A 20,019-nucleotide genomic window follows, 5' to 3' on the forward strand; every position below is an offset into this window, starting at 1 on the left:
TACCATCTGTCTCTTGCGCCCCGAAGTCCTGAATACAGCAGACGAGGTGCTGTCAATGTGGCTAAGTTGCTCTGCAGACCCGGGTAAAGTGGAGGACCCAAGGAGTAAGCAGTCTTGGTCAGCAAATGCTATGGAAAGGACTTTCTCATGGAAAATGGAGAATAGAGGCTAGTGGCACCCCTGTCTCAGGTTTCCTTTCAGGTGCCACCTTCTAGCACCACTCTCTCTTCGACGCTGCTGCCCCTTTTCCCCTACACTCTCAAGTCCTCCTTCGACCCCAGCCTCAGTGCACCCTCAACCATCATGACACTGAGGTGGTGGAAGAGGGAAGGGAGAGCCTGTCTTCAACAGTGGTCACAATAAAGCTTCATAAAAAAGCTCTGACAAGATACACCCTAAAGACATCAATCTTGATCCCCACAGGGTCAACAAAAATATGGATTCAAGCTGCTGATTACACACCTAATAAACCAGGAAAACATGAGGAGTCACAGATCTCTGAGGGAGCTCCAAGGAGCAAGTGCTATTTTTGCATCCCAAGTTGAGGTTCACCAAGCGGATGAAGCTAATGCGTGATTTACCCCCTCTTGGCTCTGAAGGACTTAACTACAGCAACTCGCACTGATATTGTCACCAGTCTGGCCAGGGCCATTTGCAACCTCCCCTCCCCGAGTCCATGACCTGCCTTCCCATTTCTGAGCATGTGCTCTGACTTCTCCCTGCGATGACTGTGTCCTGTCTGCCCACTCCTAAGTCAGTGTACTATCTACCGAATACTGAACCTGTCAGCTAGCTGCCACTTGCCCACTTCTGAGTCTGAGTGTTATCTAGAGTATAGTTGTTGCTGGTGGTAGTTACTGCCATTTATTTCTAGAAATCAGGACAATTTGCCCCATACTTACTACAAGACCGAACCCCTCCCAATATCATGCCTTACTGTTTATTTCAAGACCTAGTGCAAGGCATGGTGTTCCTGCCCATGTACTGTCAGTGTAAACATTAAACAAGCCCAACACATCCTAGGCTGACTAAGAGGAGCCTGGGCTGCCAATCAAGAGATACATAAACTCAGTCCTGCCAATGAGAGCCATGAACGTAGGGCTGGGTGTCTTTGCTTTACAGCCAGGAAACCCAGACACTTAATTTCTACCACCCAACTTTTCCACACTCCTCCCCTTAAAAACAGTAGCCCACCTGCATGACACGGCGTAGCATCCCCACCTGGAATGAATGAAATATGTGACCATATAAGGTTAATATGGTCTTTATGTAGTTCCTGGTTTGATCTTCTCCTGTCAAGGGTTCTAGGCCTAGTTACACAAATGAGGGGTACCAATCATATTTGGAGAAGTGTGGGAATGCTGCGTGGTAGGAATTTTGTGGCTCTCCAAAGATGATGTCGCTTTCCCTAAAAGAAATATGAGTAAAATATATGATTTTAGCCACACTTTTAGGTTTGCAGGGCATTCTCGATAAGACAACTACCCTGGACACCCGTGGGTGTCTCGTTTTCAGAAATGTTAGGATTTAATAGTTTCCCTCGGTGGTCTCAGAGCCCACGCCCAAATATCTGCTACCAACATCACCAAAACGGGTTAAGTTTGATGGCAAAAATGGGATGTCTCCATGTTTAGTTTTGGGGTCTTTCCTGTTGCATGCAATGGGCTCAACCTCACAAGCAGGGAACGATTTTATCAGGCGAAATATGGGAATGTAGGATAGTCGAAAATTTGATTTGTTATTATCAATTGAATTTCTCTTCATTTTTAATTTAAAAAATAAGGCAATGTGCTAGAAATAACAAATTTTAAAAAATGTCCTCTGATTCACAGTTATGATTGGTAACCCTAAATTCAGAGAAGTAAAAAATAACCACTATTCCTAAATTCGATATTTTGGGTCGATTTAAAAAAGCATAAGTTTCCTCCACACTCATTTTTTCATTCATTAGATTTTAGAATGGAAGCTTAGTAAAATATATAAAATTTCAAAATAAGCTGCAGCTAAGCAGCTGGCTCTGGGTATCAAATTTTTCGGGACACCCACCAAACTCAATATATTGTTGGGTGGAATGGTATATTACTTGGTGATCCTGCCATCAGGGCAAAAGATTATAGATGGAAACTCAGCGAATTTCAATTTTTTCTATTTTTTAACATGAATTTTGATTTCAGCAATTTCTTCTTTACATAAATCATGTGCGATCTACACAAATGCCCATTGATAAATTCAGAATGTTATCTAGTATTTTTTATTTTTATTTATTTAAGAAGTTTTATATAGCGCTAGCCTGACCCGGGGGTATCGGAGCGCGTCAAATCAGTTACAAAGCAGATGAAAAAAAGCAGAACATAATACAATAACGCAAGACAATCGTAATGACAATGACAAAGAGTTCCATTTCGAGTACTTGTTAACACCGCATCCGAGAGGGGTGAGGTGTCAATCTCAAGGCTCAAGCTGCCTCTATCTGTTCGCTAGGGCTCGATCGAGGAAGAGGATTTTGATCTGATTTTTGAATTTAGTGAAAGAAGGAATAGTTCTGATGTGAGGGGGAATAGAGTTCCAGATTTTGGGTGCGCTACCAGCGAAGGATCTGGCCGCAGTTTTTTGTTTTTGTGATTTTAGCGGGATGAGAAGTAGGGTTTTAGAGCTTCTGAGAGTTCTGTTCTGGCCAGCTTTTTTAAGTTTGGCTGCCAGATATTCAGGTTTGCCTGTGTGAAGGGTTTTGTGGGTGAGGCAGGCTGTTCTGAAGTTTTCCTGCAATTCTATTGGTAGCCACTTGAGATCTTTGAGTGCAGGAGAGATGTGATCAAATTTCTTTATTCCCTTGACCATTCTGGCAGCCGCGTTGAGAGTTGTTTTCAGAGGAGCAAGATGTGTTTTCGCTATTCCAGAGAGGACTGCGTTTCCATAGTCCAGTCTTGACAGCACCAATGCCTGGGTGGCTTGTTTAAGATCTTTGGGCAGGATCAAAGGTTTAATTTTGTTCAGAAGCTTCAGGTTGAGGAAGGCGCTCTTCTCCAAGATCTTAATGTGTTTAGTCATGTCGAGTTTTGAGTCTAGGGTAATGCCTAAAGATTTAACAGAATCAGCCAGGATGAGGTTCCCATTGAGCGTATTGATAGCTTTTAACCGCTCTACCATTTGTGGGTTCTCTTCTTTGATCGAAAGGAGGAGTAGTTCGGTTTTGTTCGGGTTCAGTTTTAAGTGGTTACTTGTCAGTCAAAATTGCACTTCTCTTAGTGTTTCTTTGAGTCTTTGAATGTCTTTGGCCGAGGAGATTTCCAAGTAAATTTGAGCATTGTCAGCATAAAGGTGAAAAGGGATGATGGCGTAGGGAGGTGAGGGGTTCCATGTAAATATTGAAGAGTTGAGTGGAGAGCACTGATCCTTGGGGTACTCCCCTATTGACGGGGTGGAGGTCGGACTCAAAGGCTTTAATTTTGATTCTCGGGAAGCGGTTGTGGAGGAAAGAGGAGAACCATTTGAGGACCACCTTGTCTAGACCGGCCCTGTCTTCGAGAGTATTTAGAAAGGTATAATTTTCTGAGTTCACCGGTGGGTTTCATACCCATTTAAACAACAAACTGCGTGTAAGTTGAAACCACAAAGTATAAGAAATATGGACTACCACTTAGAAAATGCAAACACTGCAGTGAAAAATATTATTTTACAACTCTACTTGTCTCTGTAAGTTTGGAAGACATGAAACCTTCTGTTGATGCAATTTTTTGAAAAGCCTTTTTTCACATTTTTCCCAAACCCCTAAAATGTTGATATATTTTGACTATTTTCTGGTCACCCCTGGTGAAATCTACAAACCCTGAGAACCTCTTGAATCCACAATATGTGGGGAAAAAGGACACACATTTGCCCTGGGTTATGCGCAAAGTGCCCTGAACATCACAAAAGGGATTCAGCACTGTGGGTGGTGAAGCCCTAGCAGCTAAGGGGTTAATTTCACTTTGGTTGCTGTGTTCTACCATATGTGTTCAATGTTTTCAAACCCAGGGCCATTTTCCAATTTACACTCTCCTTTTTTCATGCAATATTTCTACAATCCAGTCACAATTTGGATTTTAACCGAGTTGTATTTATTTAGGTTGCAAAAGGGCTTGGCAACCGAGAATAATCAAAAACATGAGCAGCCACTTGTAGAAAAGGAATGCATAGTTTCCAAACATTCACAACTTTCTCATTGATTAATATGAATAAAATGAATGATGAAAAAAGACCAGGGTATAAATCGAAATTTCATAACCAGAACAATATGGAATGACAGACGAGAGACTTCCCTTAATTTAATTTTGATTTATTTTTTTAACCTTGAAAAATCACACAGACCCATACAAGCCAGACAGCAAACACTTTTTGACTGAAAATAAATGTGGCTTTATGTTCAAATATTTGTGGTTTACAGACATGATGATAAAGTACAATCCGATGAGATGATGAAGCATAGAAAATTGGAAAATGATTTATAAAGCAAGGAAGAATAGTTCCTTAGAGCAAACCTGTAAGAGAGGCTTGGAAATAAAATTTGAAACAATATTTTATGTTTTTGATTATATCCTACAGGTCAGTCTGAATGCCTTCCCCACACAAGTATATTTTAACCAATCATTAGCCTAAAACCTTTTACAGCTCACATTAGCCCCCCAACAACATACATTTTATATAAAAAGCACACAAATTACTATTATCATGTTTACTCCAACAAAGTTGCCTTGGAGTATCAAAACTTTCCATAAATTGACTACCAAAGTATCCAGGGTTGCCTATAACCAGTGCTTAATTTGAGCCAGTGGTTTCCGGTGCTGGCCAATGGCACTTAGGGGCCCATTATGATCGCGGACGGACTTGAGTCCGTCCGCGACCATAGAGGAGGGAACCTCCGCATGGCCTGCGGAGTTCTCTCCTGTCCTATTAGGATGTGACCGCCACACTGGCGGTCACATCCTCTATTTTTACCATTGCGGTGGGTGTGGCTTCAAGCTGCACCCGCCGCAATGGTAAAAATGCATACATTGCATTTGTATGCAGAAAGCGGCAGGCACCGTGCGGTGCCTGCCGATTTCTGCATACAAATGCAGGGGGGTACCAACCATAGGTACGCCTCATGTGCACTCCCCACGCCCCCTTCACCCAGGGGGCCCGCAACGGGCCCCCGCAGTGAAGTTCCACATGCTTTTCCACGGCGGAAAACCCGCCGCGGAAAAGCATTTTTTAAAGCCCATCCTAATAGGGCTGGCGGTGTCTGAGAGACACCGCCACCATATTAGAGCTTTTCCGCCGCGGTTGTAAGCCAACCGCAGCGGAAAAGCTGCGGACAGAAACCAGGACCCACCAGCCATCCTAATGTGTCGGTGGGTCTTTGGTGGGTCCGCTGCGGTTTTTCCGCATCCACCGGGCCGGCAGTTGCTTCCGCCGGCCCGGAGGATGCGGAAAAAACGTAATCGTAATAGGCCCCCTAATTGGTTTCTGGAGCAGGCAACAGCACTTAACTGTCAACACTGCACTTATGACTTTTTCAAGTCTATCCTACTCTTGTTTTTTGCCATTAATGTTAGGTGACCATATTGGATGTGATAGACCATGTAGAATGTTTTTTTAGTAGCCACGAATATACAATTTTGTCGTTGGTCACCAAGTTCTTACTTCGCCATCTCCCTCCCTTGTGCGATGGAACACCCATTCGCCCCTTAACCTCATGACAGCAGGTATTACTTCACACTGCCGGATCTTCCATAGTAACATGTGGAATTTATGGTTGGGAAATTCATTGTGTCCTTATTCTGGGAATCAGGATTTGGGAATTAAGACCTAAATTTAACTTTTTACCGTGGTTTTAATTTTAATGTGTGACTACTTAATGTACTATGAATCAGGCATAAAATCAGACATACAAATCTTCTCAAATAAAACTCTAACAATCTTAAATGGCTTAAGTTTTATGCAGCGATTTAAAATAATTGCTTTAATCAACCTTATTTTACAACTGTTGTTTCTGCTTTCAAACCTGTAGCAAAGCTCAATGACTGGTTTTAGTGTGGTTTCCTTTTTGGTAAGTTTTATTTATGTATTTATTATTTTATAGAGTACTAGCTTACCTGTCGCGCGTTGCTGCGATCTCCGAAAAAAGGAAATTGAAGAAACTTGTTATGATAACATTCAATTTACATTGTGTCATTTTTATTGAAACTTATTGATTTTAATATGGAATACATTTCAAAGTGTCGTTTTAATTCTATTTAATTATTCGAGTGCTTGTGGATACACGATTTTTTGTTTTTCCGTCTGGTGCGTACATCAGTATTCGAAAGATTATGAGGGCCCTGGGGGGCCGATATTTAAAAAAAAAATGTATGCTAGAAACCTTCGCAGGAGTGTTCTCAACAACTTCCCAAAGTTTCATGGCGATCGGATGCGTACATCAGTATTCGAAAGATTATGAGGGCCCTGGGGGGCCGATATTTTAAAAAATGTTATGCCAGAAACCTTCGCGGGAGTGTACTCAACAACTTCCCAAAGTTTCATGGCGATCGGATGAATGGTGTTTTAATTCTATTTATTTATTCGAGTGCTTGTGGATACACGATTTGTTGTTTTTCCGTCTGGTGCGTACATCAGTATTTGAAAGATTATGAGGGCCCTGGGGAGCCGATATTTAAAAAAAATGTATGCCAGAAACCTTCGCAGGAGTGTTCTCAACAACTTCCCAAAGTTTCATGGCGATCGGATGCGTACATCAGTATTCGAAAGATTGTGAGGGCCCTGGGGGGCCGATATTTTAAAAAATGTTATGCCAGAAACCTTCGCGGCGGGTGTGTACTCAACAACTTCCCAAAGTTTCATGGCGATCGGATGAATGGTGTTTTAATTCTATTTATTTATTCGAGTGCTTGTGGATACACGATTTGTTGTTTTTCCGTCTGGTGCGTACATCAGTATTTGAAAGATTATGAGGGCCCTGGGGGGCCGATATTTAAAAACAATTTATGCCAGAAACCTTCACGGGAGTGTACTCAACAACTTCCCAAAGTTTCATGGCGATCGGATGCGTACATCAGTATTCGATAGATTATGAGGGCCTTGGGGGGCCGATATTTAAAAAAATGTTATGCCAGAAACCTTCGCGGGAGTGTACTCAACAACTTCCCAAAGTTTCATGGCGATCGGATGAATTGTGTTTTAATTCTATTTATTTATTCGAGTGCTTGTGGATACACGATTTGTTGTTTTTCCGTCTGGTGCGTACATCAGTATTTGAAAGATTATGAGGGCCCTGGGGGGCCGATATTTAAAAACAATTTATGCCAGAAACCTTCACGGGAGTGTACTCAACAACTTCCCAAAGTTTCATGGCGATCGGATGAATGGTGTAGTAATGCATAATGGACAAACAGACAGACAGACAGACATACTTTCGTTTTTATATATATAGATTATATAGTGCGAACTTGACCCGAATCAGGTATCAGAGTGCTTTACATAGCACCAGTTGCATTACATAAGGACAAATTCATTATTGTTAGGCACTGGGAGATTAAATGATTTGCCCAGAATCACAGAATGTTCAGCGTCTTGCCGAGACTCGAACACAGTTCCCCAGATTCGAGGTTGACCGCTCTAGCCGTTAGGCCAACTCCTCTCCCAGGGTAAAGGTTAGAAACGGGGTATATTGTAGGGACATGTTATGTCTTGCTTGTACTGTCTGTAAGGAAAGGGGATGATGTAGTGACATAATGTGTCTGTATATGCATGGGCTGAGTGGGCACGCTGGATAATGCTGAGTGTGCATGTTGTGAGAATTGTGGTGTTTGTGTGCTGGGTTAATTCTGGTAGCTAATTCCAGCTGGAGCGAGAATGGAGCCTAAACAAGACCTCTCAGGCTCTGTATGTAACATAAGGACCTAACATGAAATAAGGTACTTGGCTTCTAACTGCACAGGACCAGTCTCTTGTATGAAGGCCCTGTCCTCCAAGAATAACATTTTAGCGACGAGGATGGATTGAAGTTGTACCACATGAATTAGAAGTGGAGTCTTGGGGTTATTTTGGGGAAATGGTATTTAGATACAAAGTGTGGGGATTCAGGTACTGATTGCTTGGATCCTTCTGTGCAAAGACAGGAAAAGGTAGGGTCCCCTCTCAAGGTATGGTGTATGCTGTTACTAGTATGTACATATGGGGCATGTGGGGTTTGTTGTACAACTGGAGAAAGAGCAGTATACAACAGTTGCACAAATAGGTAAGAATAGTATCCTGTCAAATGAAGAAGTGTGGGGGGGGGCTTGTAACTCTTGGTGTGGGAAAATGGAGAAAAACAGTAGCCTGTTGCTTGAGGAAGTGTGATGAAGTGTAGTATCCTGTGGTGTTGTGGCTGCAAGCCATAAATTCAGCCTGAGTGCGTTCTGCAACCAAGTGTCACTGTGTACGAATAGGAAGTACAACAGGTGTGTTGTACTGGAGGTAGAGTACATTACTGTGTGGTGTCTTGCATGTTTTTGATTTCAAGTGTGTTTTATTTTGTAGGTGCTCTGGGACCAGTCGTCATTTTGTAAAAATGGGAGGATTTGACATACATGGTACTGAAGACAGCGTACATCGGTGATTGTTTTGTTGTCAATAAACTTTTAGTCTGTGCATACTGGGGGGTGTCATCATTGGGTTCGGGCGACGTTCCATGTGATGCTTGTGCAGCTTGCACAGGGTGTGGTGCTGAGTGCAGATATGTGTTTTGGTCATGCTGCTTTGACTAGTTAGTGTAATTGGGTGTTGGCCATTTTGGAGTGCTGGGCTGCACTTTTGCTTGTGTGGAGTTCCTGGTCCTGTGAGTGAGTAAGTAATTCTATTATGCAGGATTAATTAAAACCTTTGCAATAAATAAACCAATATTAAAAGCCTCATTAAACATTGTTTAAAATTACACAATTGGGTTTAGTGCTCGTCAGCAAGTCTTAAAGTGCTTGTGCTTCAGGAAAAGTTAAGTTGGTCATAGTAGTCCTAAATTGGGCAGCAGTCCTTAGGCAGCGTAATTAAAGTTTGTTGTTTTGCGCTTTTTAGCCATCGTTGGTTTTAAAGTATGGTCCTTGTGGAGATTTGTGTGTTCGTTTTGTTAGAAACTATTTTGTTTTGGTATTTCTGGGTTATGGTTGCACTGTTGTTTTGGTCATTATTTTTATAAATGATACTATGTTTATGTCCGACAATATTCTGAAAGCAATATTTCAGTACCACATTTCAGGAGGTAGAGTGTTAATCTAAGTCAATTTAAGGATGTGGTAGACGTGCTCTTGCTGAAAATATTGACATTCCTGCAGTAAAAGTATGAAATTAAGCACTAGAAAGCAGTCGCTGCTGGCATGACTCGCAGGTGAGGGCGCTGGTAGGGGTTAATTTTAAATACATTAAAACAAAATGTTTAACTTAGCTTAACGGCCCGTTCCGGTATGGTCCAGCGTCGCGTCCTCTCCACACAGGAAGCAGCCAAGCAGGCAGTATCCCGATCCTCCCCTAAACCAATCACAACGCTGCAATGGCAGCGTTGTGTTTGGCTGGGACGCCGACCGCACAGGCGTCTATGGGGAGGCTGTTTTCTCCATGCAGCCTACATGGAGAGTGTGCATGACTGGTTTGGTCGGCCCTGGGGCAGACTAGTCAGCACCCATAACAGTGGGCAAGCCACTCCTCCCTTGCCTGGAGCAGGACGGCTCACCCACACGCCCCCAACCAAACTGGCAAACCCTGCCTTCTGCTTTCATGCAGTGCAAGAAGCAGAAACATAAATAATACCATTTTATGTTTCTGCTTCTTGCACTGCGAGAAAGCAGTGAGGCGGCGCTCCTCTGCCCACGTGGAGGAGCCAGCCCTGCTAGAAAGGAGAAAAGTTATAGATTTATAGAACTGGCACCAGGGCTTGTGCGTGCAGAGAGAACAGTTGCTGCCTGCGCTCCTCATGGTCATAGGCAGTGCCTGCTCTTCTTTTAAAGTGGTGTCAGTAGCAGACGTGTCCCTTCAGGTCAGGGCCTGGAAGTTTTAGGCTGGTAGCACTGCAGCAGAAGAGCATGCTTCGAGGCACTCCCTTTGAGTGTTGAGCTACTGAGGTAATGGATGCTATACTGTCTGCTTACCTGTTGCAGTACTGTGATAAATGGAAGAGTCTGCTATTCATAACCCCTTAGTGCAGCACGTGACCTCTGCCTCGTGCTAGTTTTATTATGAATTTTGAGTTTTTTGATGATGAAGGGGGGATACACGCAGACAAGCAGGAGGTGGGGGAGGGAGTTCTTCAACCAGCACTAGTAAAGGATAACTATAAACTGCAAAAAGAACCTGAAATGAAGGCAAACAACATCTTAACAGTTCCAGCCTCCTACTTATGATCCTGTTTTAAATTTTAGTGTGAATGCATTGTGATCTCGGGCACATATATAAGTTTATATAGCTCTCAGCAGCTCTGTGATGCCAACACCACTTACTGCACTATAGTGACATAGATAGGGAGAGATGGGACAGCAAGGGGGCGAGTGAGCACAGGCAGTGGGAGGGTAGGGAATAGAGCAGAGGGAAATGGGACAGTGCAGCTGCAAGTCCATTATGCATGCACCGTGGGCCTGATTCACAAAGGTAAACTTTCACTTGTATGTAAGTTTACCATTGTTTGCTATTCACAAAGGTATTTTAGAACAGGTATCTTTACGACTGCACAATCCTCCCAAAACACAGTCTCATTTAACTTTTCCACTAATAGTGGTATGCGGGTGCAATGGCGTAAACCCCATTTGTCACATCTAACAGTTACAATCAACATGCATGCCAACATACCCGCGTCAGGTTGGAGACTACTGAGTTTTAAAGCAAAAAATACCTTTAGTTAAGCCTTCTCCCACCTAAAACTACTTCCACTTCAATGCAAGTCAATAGAGGAAATAAAGTCCCCCGATTTATTTTTTAATATATCCTTCTTTCCTGGCATGCATTAATCGACTAGTGGCTGTTGAACGCAAGATGATCCTGGAGACTGGCACAACGGCCAGCAGTGGGTGGAGGCGATTGGCCGCTTGCCCTCCATATTTCAAACCGGCTGGTTTGTGCAGCAGGTGCAGTGGCACCAAGACCCAGACCCCTGACGATTCTATTGAGCACTGCTAATTGCTATATCTGACTGGTCAACAGCAGTAATAGGGCCATTTTCCTTGCTTGTACCAGGGCCCAGGGCATCCCTGATACGCGTCTGCTCGGTTTTCTCCTCCATATGTATACGAAACATTTTGAATTAACTGCCTTTTTTCAGTAGCAATAACGATTTGTTTTTTAAAGAGGTTTGCATGCTATCATATAGCGATTTAATTCTTTCAATTCATCCGTTTGAACTCCTTTCTAATCTCAAATGGTGTCGTTTTAAATGAAGAAATATTCTTTAATCCAATTCCTCAGCTGCAGCCAGACACTGTAAGAAGTTAGGTAGGAGCTCGCGCGAGAACAGCGATGCGTTACCGCCATCTAGTGGTCACTGGCGTCCAAAGAGCGGGAGCCCATTTCTTTCCTGAATGCTCTGCTGTAAAACACAATTAAAACGCCACATATGCCAATCTTCTTTTTAATTCCAGCAGAAATCTAATTATGTAGCGCTCCCTGGCCCGGTGAGCAGAGGAGGGCTGCGCACGGGTCTCAATCGTATCTCAGGCGGCTTCTTTTAATCAAAGGGGCCAAATGGCTGTGAGTTTTGGTGCTACAAAGTCTTAATTAGGATTCGCAGAGCATTCAAAATTTTCAGTAATTAAACCCCACTACACTGGATGAGAAATGCGTAGCGCGGGAGACCTCATCTGTGAGTACATATCTGTAGTGTCAGTCAGGATACGTCACGGTTCCTCCAGCAGGTGATCGGGCCCAGCAGACTTTCCCACATCCATCCACTACCTGTGTCAAAGGTCATGTGACCAGGCTAATAAATAGGAGTGAGAGTAAAACAAGGAGAGAGCAAGGGAATTGTTGGGGTACGTCCTTGTCCCCAGTTCAATATTAGGCTAAACAATGTGGACGAACCCACGGAAAGAAACACTTTATGGAAACTTACTGTTGTGGTAAGCTATCACAGGGAACCATTTTCTTAAAAGACCCCTCACACACCAACCTAGTTGGTGTCATGCTTAATCATTGGGGTCCCAACCGGGTGGCCGAATGCTCCTTGCTTGTGCTACGGCGTGATTCACGTGGCATGATTTTTGCCACTCACATCCAATCACCTAGTCCTGAAGAAAGCCCTTTTACACGTTTTTTGCTGGGCTGAAACATGTAGACCATTACTTGACAACTAGGAGCAAATCCCTCCATTAGTTGCCACACTTGTTTTTAACGATATCCTGGGCCGTCATTAATAAATTTATCAGGCAAGGATTCCCAGAGATATTTTTTAACCCACACTTAATCACACAACACACCACACCCGCTCCGCTGTAATCAGGCGTCGTAGCACAACTGGGGAGCATTCGGCCACCCGGTTGGGACCCCAAGGATGAAGCACGTCCCACTAGGTTGGCGTGTGAGGGGTCTTCTAAGAAAACCTGTTGGTTCCCTGAGATAGCTTACCACAACAGTGATTCAGAAAAGGGGTGGTGATGAACAGAGTGCCTGAATTAAGCAGACCACTCTTACCCAGTCCAAAGATCAGGGCTTGATCCATCACCGTTTTTTAGCTCACTGCACCATCCCAGCTCAGAACTTGGCTATATGCAAATTAGTCTGTTCCTGTCCCACCACAACAGTGAGTTTCCATAAAGTTTTTCTTTAAGTGGGTTCGTCCACATTGTTAAGCCTAATAAATAACAGCCCAGCGCTGAGGCCCTTACTCAAATCTACCCTACCATCAAGTGCCTGCATCATTGCTTGCACAGGTCTACGGATCACCACACATGATCAGTCACAGGGGCTGTCTTGTAGGGAATCAGTGGTCTCAATAGCTTCAAAAGACGTTCTGTGGTGCCATTTCATGTTTTTTTAACCCCTGCCCCCTGTTAAAACCTGAATCGGGTCGGGGACAATCGATATTTGCCCGGCGGTATTGCCTCTGTGACCCCCTAGTTATTTAATCAATGAAGAGGCAGGCGCTGGAGACTGGAAAGCAGGAAACAAGGTTTTTATTCTCTCCGGAGGAGAACACAACGAAACGGACAGAAGGTATCGTTCTGAGGTGCTCTAGATACATTTCTGAGGCCTGGCCTCTTATACACTGGTTTATGACTTTATTGTAGATTACACATTCATGTTAAGGCTTTGATGTATGGAAAAGACATTCCCGGAACTCCCCTTTGGGCCCGTTCCCACACACATTTACAGTTGAAGTCCCCACCCTAGTCACAACAGGTGATGAGTATCACGCAGCTGGATATTCCGCCAATTCACGGAATGTGGGGGGGGTTTGATCGGGTCTCATGGAGTGGGGGCTTTGATCAACCCGGGGATCCTTTGATGGAGGAAGCTTTCTATTGTACGGGGAGGGGCAAGGGATGGTATCGGCAGAGCTGGGTGTCGGCCTGGGAACGGGGAAGACAAAACGGGCACACGGGGAAAAAGGGGGTTTGCATCTAAGGGCCGGAGATCATGAAAGGGAAGCAGGGAGGTGTCGCGCTGGGAACAGGATGAGGGCCTGGGGCAGAGCAGCGCCGAAGAGGGGTTTATGACTCAAGGCAGGTGCAAGCAGGGGGTGGTCAGCGTGCAGGCTTAGTGAAGGCGAAGGGCTATGTCAGGGGCCAGCGGCATGCAAAAGGGTTCGTTCTGATCGGGGCATCTTAAAAAAATGGCGGGCGCGCACGACAAAAGTGTGGCATCAGGGGGAGAGGCAAGATGGCGCAGATAATGTTCACCAAAACGTACTAATTTTCAACAGTCCTCCCTTTAACATATCCAAGACATCTTGCTGGTTCATTTTCTACTTGGTTCTATTGTGGTGGGCGTGAGAAAGAAAACGGTAGGAACCCTAGATGAAAAGAGTTGTAAACAATACGTTTTAACATTTCTAGTTTTTAGGAGGTGTGCCTATTTGATAAACTTTGATCAATTTGTTTAGCAGGAAAGTCATAGGAATGTAATACAAAAACGATTCTGTAGCGAGAGCAGCAAGTATATTCCATACTGGCAGGTTATTACATATATATCAGGTTCGGATTGGAGCATGATCAATACAATGGCGGCTGGGAGAGAAATGAGGTCTAGCAGAAACGGCGATTGGGGATGTCAAATGTTCTTTGTTGCCTTTCGTTGGCGCTGTTGAGCACCGGCGGTGGAGCTACGAGTCCAGCTCTGTTCTAAGTTCTGTGTTGCAGGGCACGACCCTTTCCTCGCGTTTCTGGTCGGAAAGGTCCTTTTCGCCCTGTGTCCTTTGAGGTGATTGTCAGAAAGTTCAGATGGAAGAAGAGCGTACAAGACAGTCCATAGGGTAGGTCAGAGGAAAAGGGGGATGGAGCAAGGCCAAATTAGGAACAAACTAGGGGAACGAGAGACTTCAAATAGGCGGGCGTGTGACAGAATTCAGAGAGCGGGGACTTGTTGACAAACACTGGTCATCGAGCAGGGGCATCAGGTCGACCCTTTCTTCTCATGTTGTCGAAAACAGTGCCTCGTCCTGCAGCTCTTTTCTGTCGTGGTCTCGCCTTGGCTAAAGTCGCAGGTGTTCCTTAGTCTGCAGTCAGGCCTCGTGCTCCCACATCCGGTCCTTCTCTCCTTCAACCGCAGTACCCTTAAACAAGTTTGAAAAGACAGTCTTTAGAGAATTTGCAGATGAAGATAATCAAAAAGTCTATTTCTCTCCCAGCTCCAGGCAAAGAATGAAAATGCCCGTTATATTAGTGTTCACAACTGGCATATGAATGACCGGAGACGGGCTTGTTGGATTTACTATGACTTTCCTTTACAATTATTTACTACACAGGTATTTTGCTGGGAGACGAACATGGCTAAACATTTCCTTTCTATTGATGCATCCTGCTTTTCAACTACTACGGGGTTTATTTTGATGATTTCTTTACATTGGACTAGTCTGTTAACCTTGTAAAACATCATTCTGGATCCTACGTAACCTTTTACAGCCCGATTACTTAATTAGGAAGGACAGGGGTTTTATGGGAAACAACCAGGGACATAGGAAACTTGTGGTAAGGGCATAAATCGACCCATCTCTCACAACCGGAAATGAGGGGTAGTTTCATGATTCCAGCTTTTGGGCGGCTGATACAGGGGAGGTAACAGGGGTGATCATTTTTCCGGTTTGGGCATTGCGACAATTCGGGGAGGGGAGGGTCGCGTATTCTGAGGTCCTTGTTTTATACCATAGGAGCCGTTGACATGTAGTTCCCTTATTTCGGGCCAGATTAGGGAACCTCTGTCGTCTTACCTGTCCTTTCCCTTACGGCCCAACCTCGGTTCATTGACTTCTAGCGGAAAAGGAGAGGTAATGACACGGTCTCAGGGTGATTGTATTAAAGACAAGTTTTTTTTGTGCAAATACTGACGGTATTTGAAGCCAATTAGGTGGTGTGCTAGGGGTGGCAATCTGCCAATTTCGGGGCTAATCACTCGGAAGAGTGGGAGTGCAAAAATAGAGGGAGAGAGAGAGAGAGAGAGAGAGAGAGAGAGAGAGAGCGCAACGGCAGGCTAAATAGTACACGTGCAACAGAGAGGGTGGCAGTGTATTCAAGAAAGGCTATTTAGTGCATTACACAGTAAAGGGCATTCACGGGTCTGCGTTAGAATCTTGTAATCACGCAGTTTGAGCATTAGACAGGGTAGAGGGGACGTGCCTTGAGAAAAAGGAGAGAAGAAAGGAGGTACCATTTTGTCGCACTTCTCGCATTCTCGGTCCTTCGACCAGTTGGGTCGACGCCTCAGTCACACACACACATTCCCTCATAGTTTCGCATCATACGTGACATGGGTTCATTCGTCCGGTCTGGTTTAAGGGTGATCACTTTTTATCAGGTTGTGCTAATTTTCCGGGTTTGTTCGATACGTGAGTAGTTTGCAAGCGTGCTTAGACACCACCTTGCGGCGCTAGTCCGCTTCGTGTATTAGACATGGCAAGGCTTCAGATCTTCGCCACACCTCGGCTGTAATCTCTGATGTAACCTGCAGAGGGAGGAAAAAGGGGGGTGGGGGAGACAGCATTCGCGCATATTCAAATACATGGATTCATAAGTCCTTTACTTACCTCTTACTCGTCTTTCCTCCTCGGGGCAGGGTCCCCGGGGATATGGTTTCTGGAGTCGAGGGGGGGTAGTGTGTCCATATAGGTCGTGTGCGGGGAAACGTAAAGAGGAAACCAGAGGTGCTTAGTGCGAGGTATCTAGTCAAAGGGTGTACCTCACTATCGGGATCCTTAAACCTCTTTCAACGCTGTGGCGTTCTAAGGTTCTTCGGTTCTTGGGTCAGCTCCGTTCCCTGATACTTTGGTACGTTGTACTTTATCACATTTACATTATTTCATTTCACCCTCCTTTTACATTCCCTCATTTACACCGTTCGTTTTACCCATCCTTGGAAGTCAAGGTCTTCCTTTACGCGAGAGTTCATGAGTCAGTCGCGTACTTTGAAGGCGGAGTGTCGTGTTGTCGATCTGATCCGTCCTCCAGGGCTGGGCAACCATCTTCTTTTAACCTTAAAGAGAGAGCAGAGTAGGGTGCACAGAAAAGAACTTTCCCACCGGTCCCACATTTTTTTAAAATAAAGCATGCGATACCCGTCCATAGTTTCAAAAACTTTATTTTGCAAAATCATTTCAGCATGAGGATTATGAGGGCGCGGTCGTATTTGGCCGGTCGTGGCAATGGCTAAAGTGCGTACAGTGGGGGGTGTCGTTTGCAGCAAAAAAACATCGGAAAGTTTTACTCATTCATTTGTAAGAAACTAAAACGTCTATTAATTGGCTGGGGGTTCGGGGGCATTTATTTTCATAATTTAGAAGCATAATCATAATAGTGGTAATCAGATTTCCTATATGCATACCGTACGTGAGCGTCGTAAACGAGGTTTACATCAGTTATAAAAATATAATACGTTGTACATTTGTAATCAACATTTGTAACGGGGATCTTTTCATACTGTTCGTCGAGTGAGTTCTCCTTGTCTTTTCTAGCCAAGTGTACAAAGGATCATATAAAATCTCAGAACATCAAGTTTTATATTAGTGCGAAGGAACACCACGAGGTGTTCGTAGGTTCCGATTGATACCAGCGCCATTTTGGGCGGGGCCGGCTCAGTCCGGAAGCAGCATCAGGGGGAAATGTTTCCCGTTACTGGCAGTTTGGACCAGAGTCCTTTTCGGCAGTTCTAGAATTCATGCTAACAGAAGGAGTGGTAATGTCATGTTTGTTTCGTTGGCGATCAAGGCAGCCGTCCCTTACCGGAAGCCTGCAAAGGCCGAAGGTTCCGCCGGGGACCTTTGTAGGATCTTCAAGGCTGCGGAGATGCTGTCGGAGATGGGGGCTCGTGCTCCAGGGGGCAAATGTTCGAGTTATATTGCTGGTCAAAGTTACTCTAGTGGCCGGGGCCCGCCTTCCAGCGGACCCAGACGCCATTTTGAGGCCCTACAGGGGCCACTCTCGTCGAGTTTGCAAGAGTGGGAGAGATCCTTCGGAGTGAAAGGAAGAGGTCCCTGTTGTGTGAAAGCGGGACGTTCAGCTGGGGTGCAGCTGTGATGCCCCCACCTGGGGGGCGAGGGAGACTGGTTCGCATCGTCTCCTTCTCCCGGTGCACTCCATGCCGCTCCTTTTCATCGCCCCGCATGAAGGTTTCTCCACATCCGGTGTTCCCCAAGTCCTGTGCTCGGTGCTGTGGGAGTATGGCCACCATTTCACGTTCGGTGCTGCGCAAGTACTGGGGTGCCACCATGGTGTGTTCGGTGCTGTGGAAGTATTGGCACCATCGCCTGACTGGGGGTGTTCGGCGTCGGGCCGGGGGCTGGGAAACCTCCTATCGGTGGAGGTGGGAGAGGCTCGTCCACGTCGCCTCTCCCTCCCAGCCCAACTTGGACAAATTGTTGTGGAGGTACGTGCAGGACATCCCGCCGTCCAGGGCTGCTGCGGCTGTGACGGAAGAGAAAAGGAAGAGGTGCCTCGTTCTTCTCTGGACATGTGGCGGGACTACTTAAGTCTATCCAGGCCCGTTGCGGCTGGCCGAGGAGACATGTGGCGGAACTACCTACAACTGCCCAGGCTGCTGGCTCCTGCCTCTCCTCCGGCTCCCCCATACGTTAAGATTTCCTGACCAAGAGTTGGCGGCCGGGCCCGCCTTATATGGGTTGCCGTTGGTTGGGCGTAGCCGTAACCCTGCCCTACTTTGGAAGGTTCCAGAATGGGGGGGGGCGAATGTTCTGTTTGACTTTCATTTTTTACAGTTTACCGTTATTATTCCTTGTTTGTTGTGTTAAATTAAAAGTTCAAGTTCATTAATGGTCTACGGATTTTGTTTTACCATTTCTTTCTTTCCAGGTTGCTTTTATGCTAAGTTTCTGCTAACAGAGGTTGAGTAACACGGAAACACGTGTAGAGGGATGACGCAGATTTGTACATTACATACACACAAACTCAGACGGGGGACAGTACAAGTACGACATACAAAGACCCAAGACGAATATAAAACAGTTATTGGTCATAATTATCTCTTTCCGTCTGTGAATTTGAAACGAGGCTGGGTTCCCGTCTTGATGTTGCCCGACCTAGGAGAACTTGAGCATGCCTCTGAAATTGTCCTGGCGAAATCTGTGCCATCGGGCATAATCAAACGTGGTGGTTCTGTCTGGTCTGTCTATGTAAGTCGGGTTCTTCTTTGTCTTGCGCTTTTTCTCGTACTGCCGGTCTGTCGTTCCTGTCGGCCCTTTGCCTTTACTCACGCTCAGTAGAGTCGGGCATTGGGCTTTCCAGTGTCCGACATACCTACAAAAAGCGCATTGGTCTGGCCCTAAGTCTGGTCGTCTTTTGCATAGTGTCGGGGGATAAGTTGTGGGTAGCGGTGTCCTGGGGTTGTCCTGTCGGTATATTTCTCTACTTGGTTTGTCCTCGTCTTTTCTCTGTCGTTGCATAGCCTCTCTGCGCCACATACCGAGACTGTCGAGCATAATTGGCGTTGTCTTATTATTTCGAAGGGCTATTTCTAACGTTTCTATTTTATCAAGGTCAAAGGATCCTGCCAGTGGCCACTGTTTGTCTTGGCTCTCTTCGGTATACCTGTGCCACAATTTATTATAGGCTATGGTGACTAATCCATAGTTTATGAACATGTCCTTATTAGGGGTGCCTTCTAGTGGAGCTATATGGTCCACCTCTAATACACGGTCCGGGCTAAACAGGCTATTAATCAGTGGGGAGAAGACAGACATGACGGCTCGTAACGAGGGACTAAAAAGTCAGCACTGCCTATCTTATCACTAGGTGCAAAGACTGTACAGAATATTTCTATTCAACGTTGTTTTCAGGCAGTGAATACCTCATGGATCAAAAATAACAAAAAAAGACCAATAAATAACAATGGGGAGAATGAGTAGGTCCGCAAAAGATCTGCGTTACCTACCCTTTTCACTATCTGCAAAAAGGGTGGTCTCTTCCCTGTTTGCAGACAGGGAATCTCCAGGAAACAATAGTTTTGCGAACAACAGTTCAGTTTCAAGTAATTATTGAGTGGGGGAGAAAAAAAATAAGCACGGCTGCTGCCCTACCTATCCTCCACTGCTTGCAAAGAGAGAGCCCGTTGTTTCTCCGTTTGTAGACAGTGAATCTCCAAATAAATAAAGAGCAATACTAGTATTTTTAAACAATCAAACAATCAAGCAAGCGTTTCGCAACTTGTCGTGATTACACGACCTTACCCGGACCATGTGGACAGTTTCTTGTCTTCCGAATCCAGCGCCCGATCGTCCTCTTTTTCTCGTATTTCTCACGGCACTCCTGATGGTCCCCAGTCAGGACCGTAGATCACTCGAGAGAGGTCTGTTCGGAACTAGTGAAGTTCGGATGATCGGCTGCC

At 45.1% G+C, this 20,019-nt stretch overlaps 1 protein-coding gene across 1 annotated transcript in view; it reads right to left on the reverse strand.

Moving 5' to 3' along the window:
* The window catches only part of NEK11 (NIMA related kinase 11), a 968,483-nt gene that overhangs the window by 840,905 nt on the left and 107,559 nt on the right, over positions 1–20,019 (reverse strand). The window lies entirely within an intron of this gene.

This window comes from Lissotriton helveticus, chromosome 10 (assembly GCF_964261635.1).
Source record: "Lissotriton helveticus chromosome 10, aLisHel1.1, whole genome shotgun sequence".
Taxonomy (NCBI): Eukaryota; Metazoa; Chordata; class Amphibia; order Caudata; family Salamandridae; genus Lissotriton; species Lissotriton helveticus.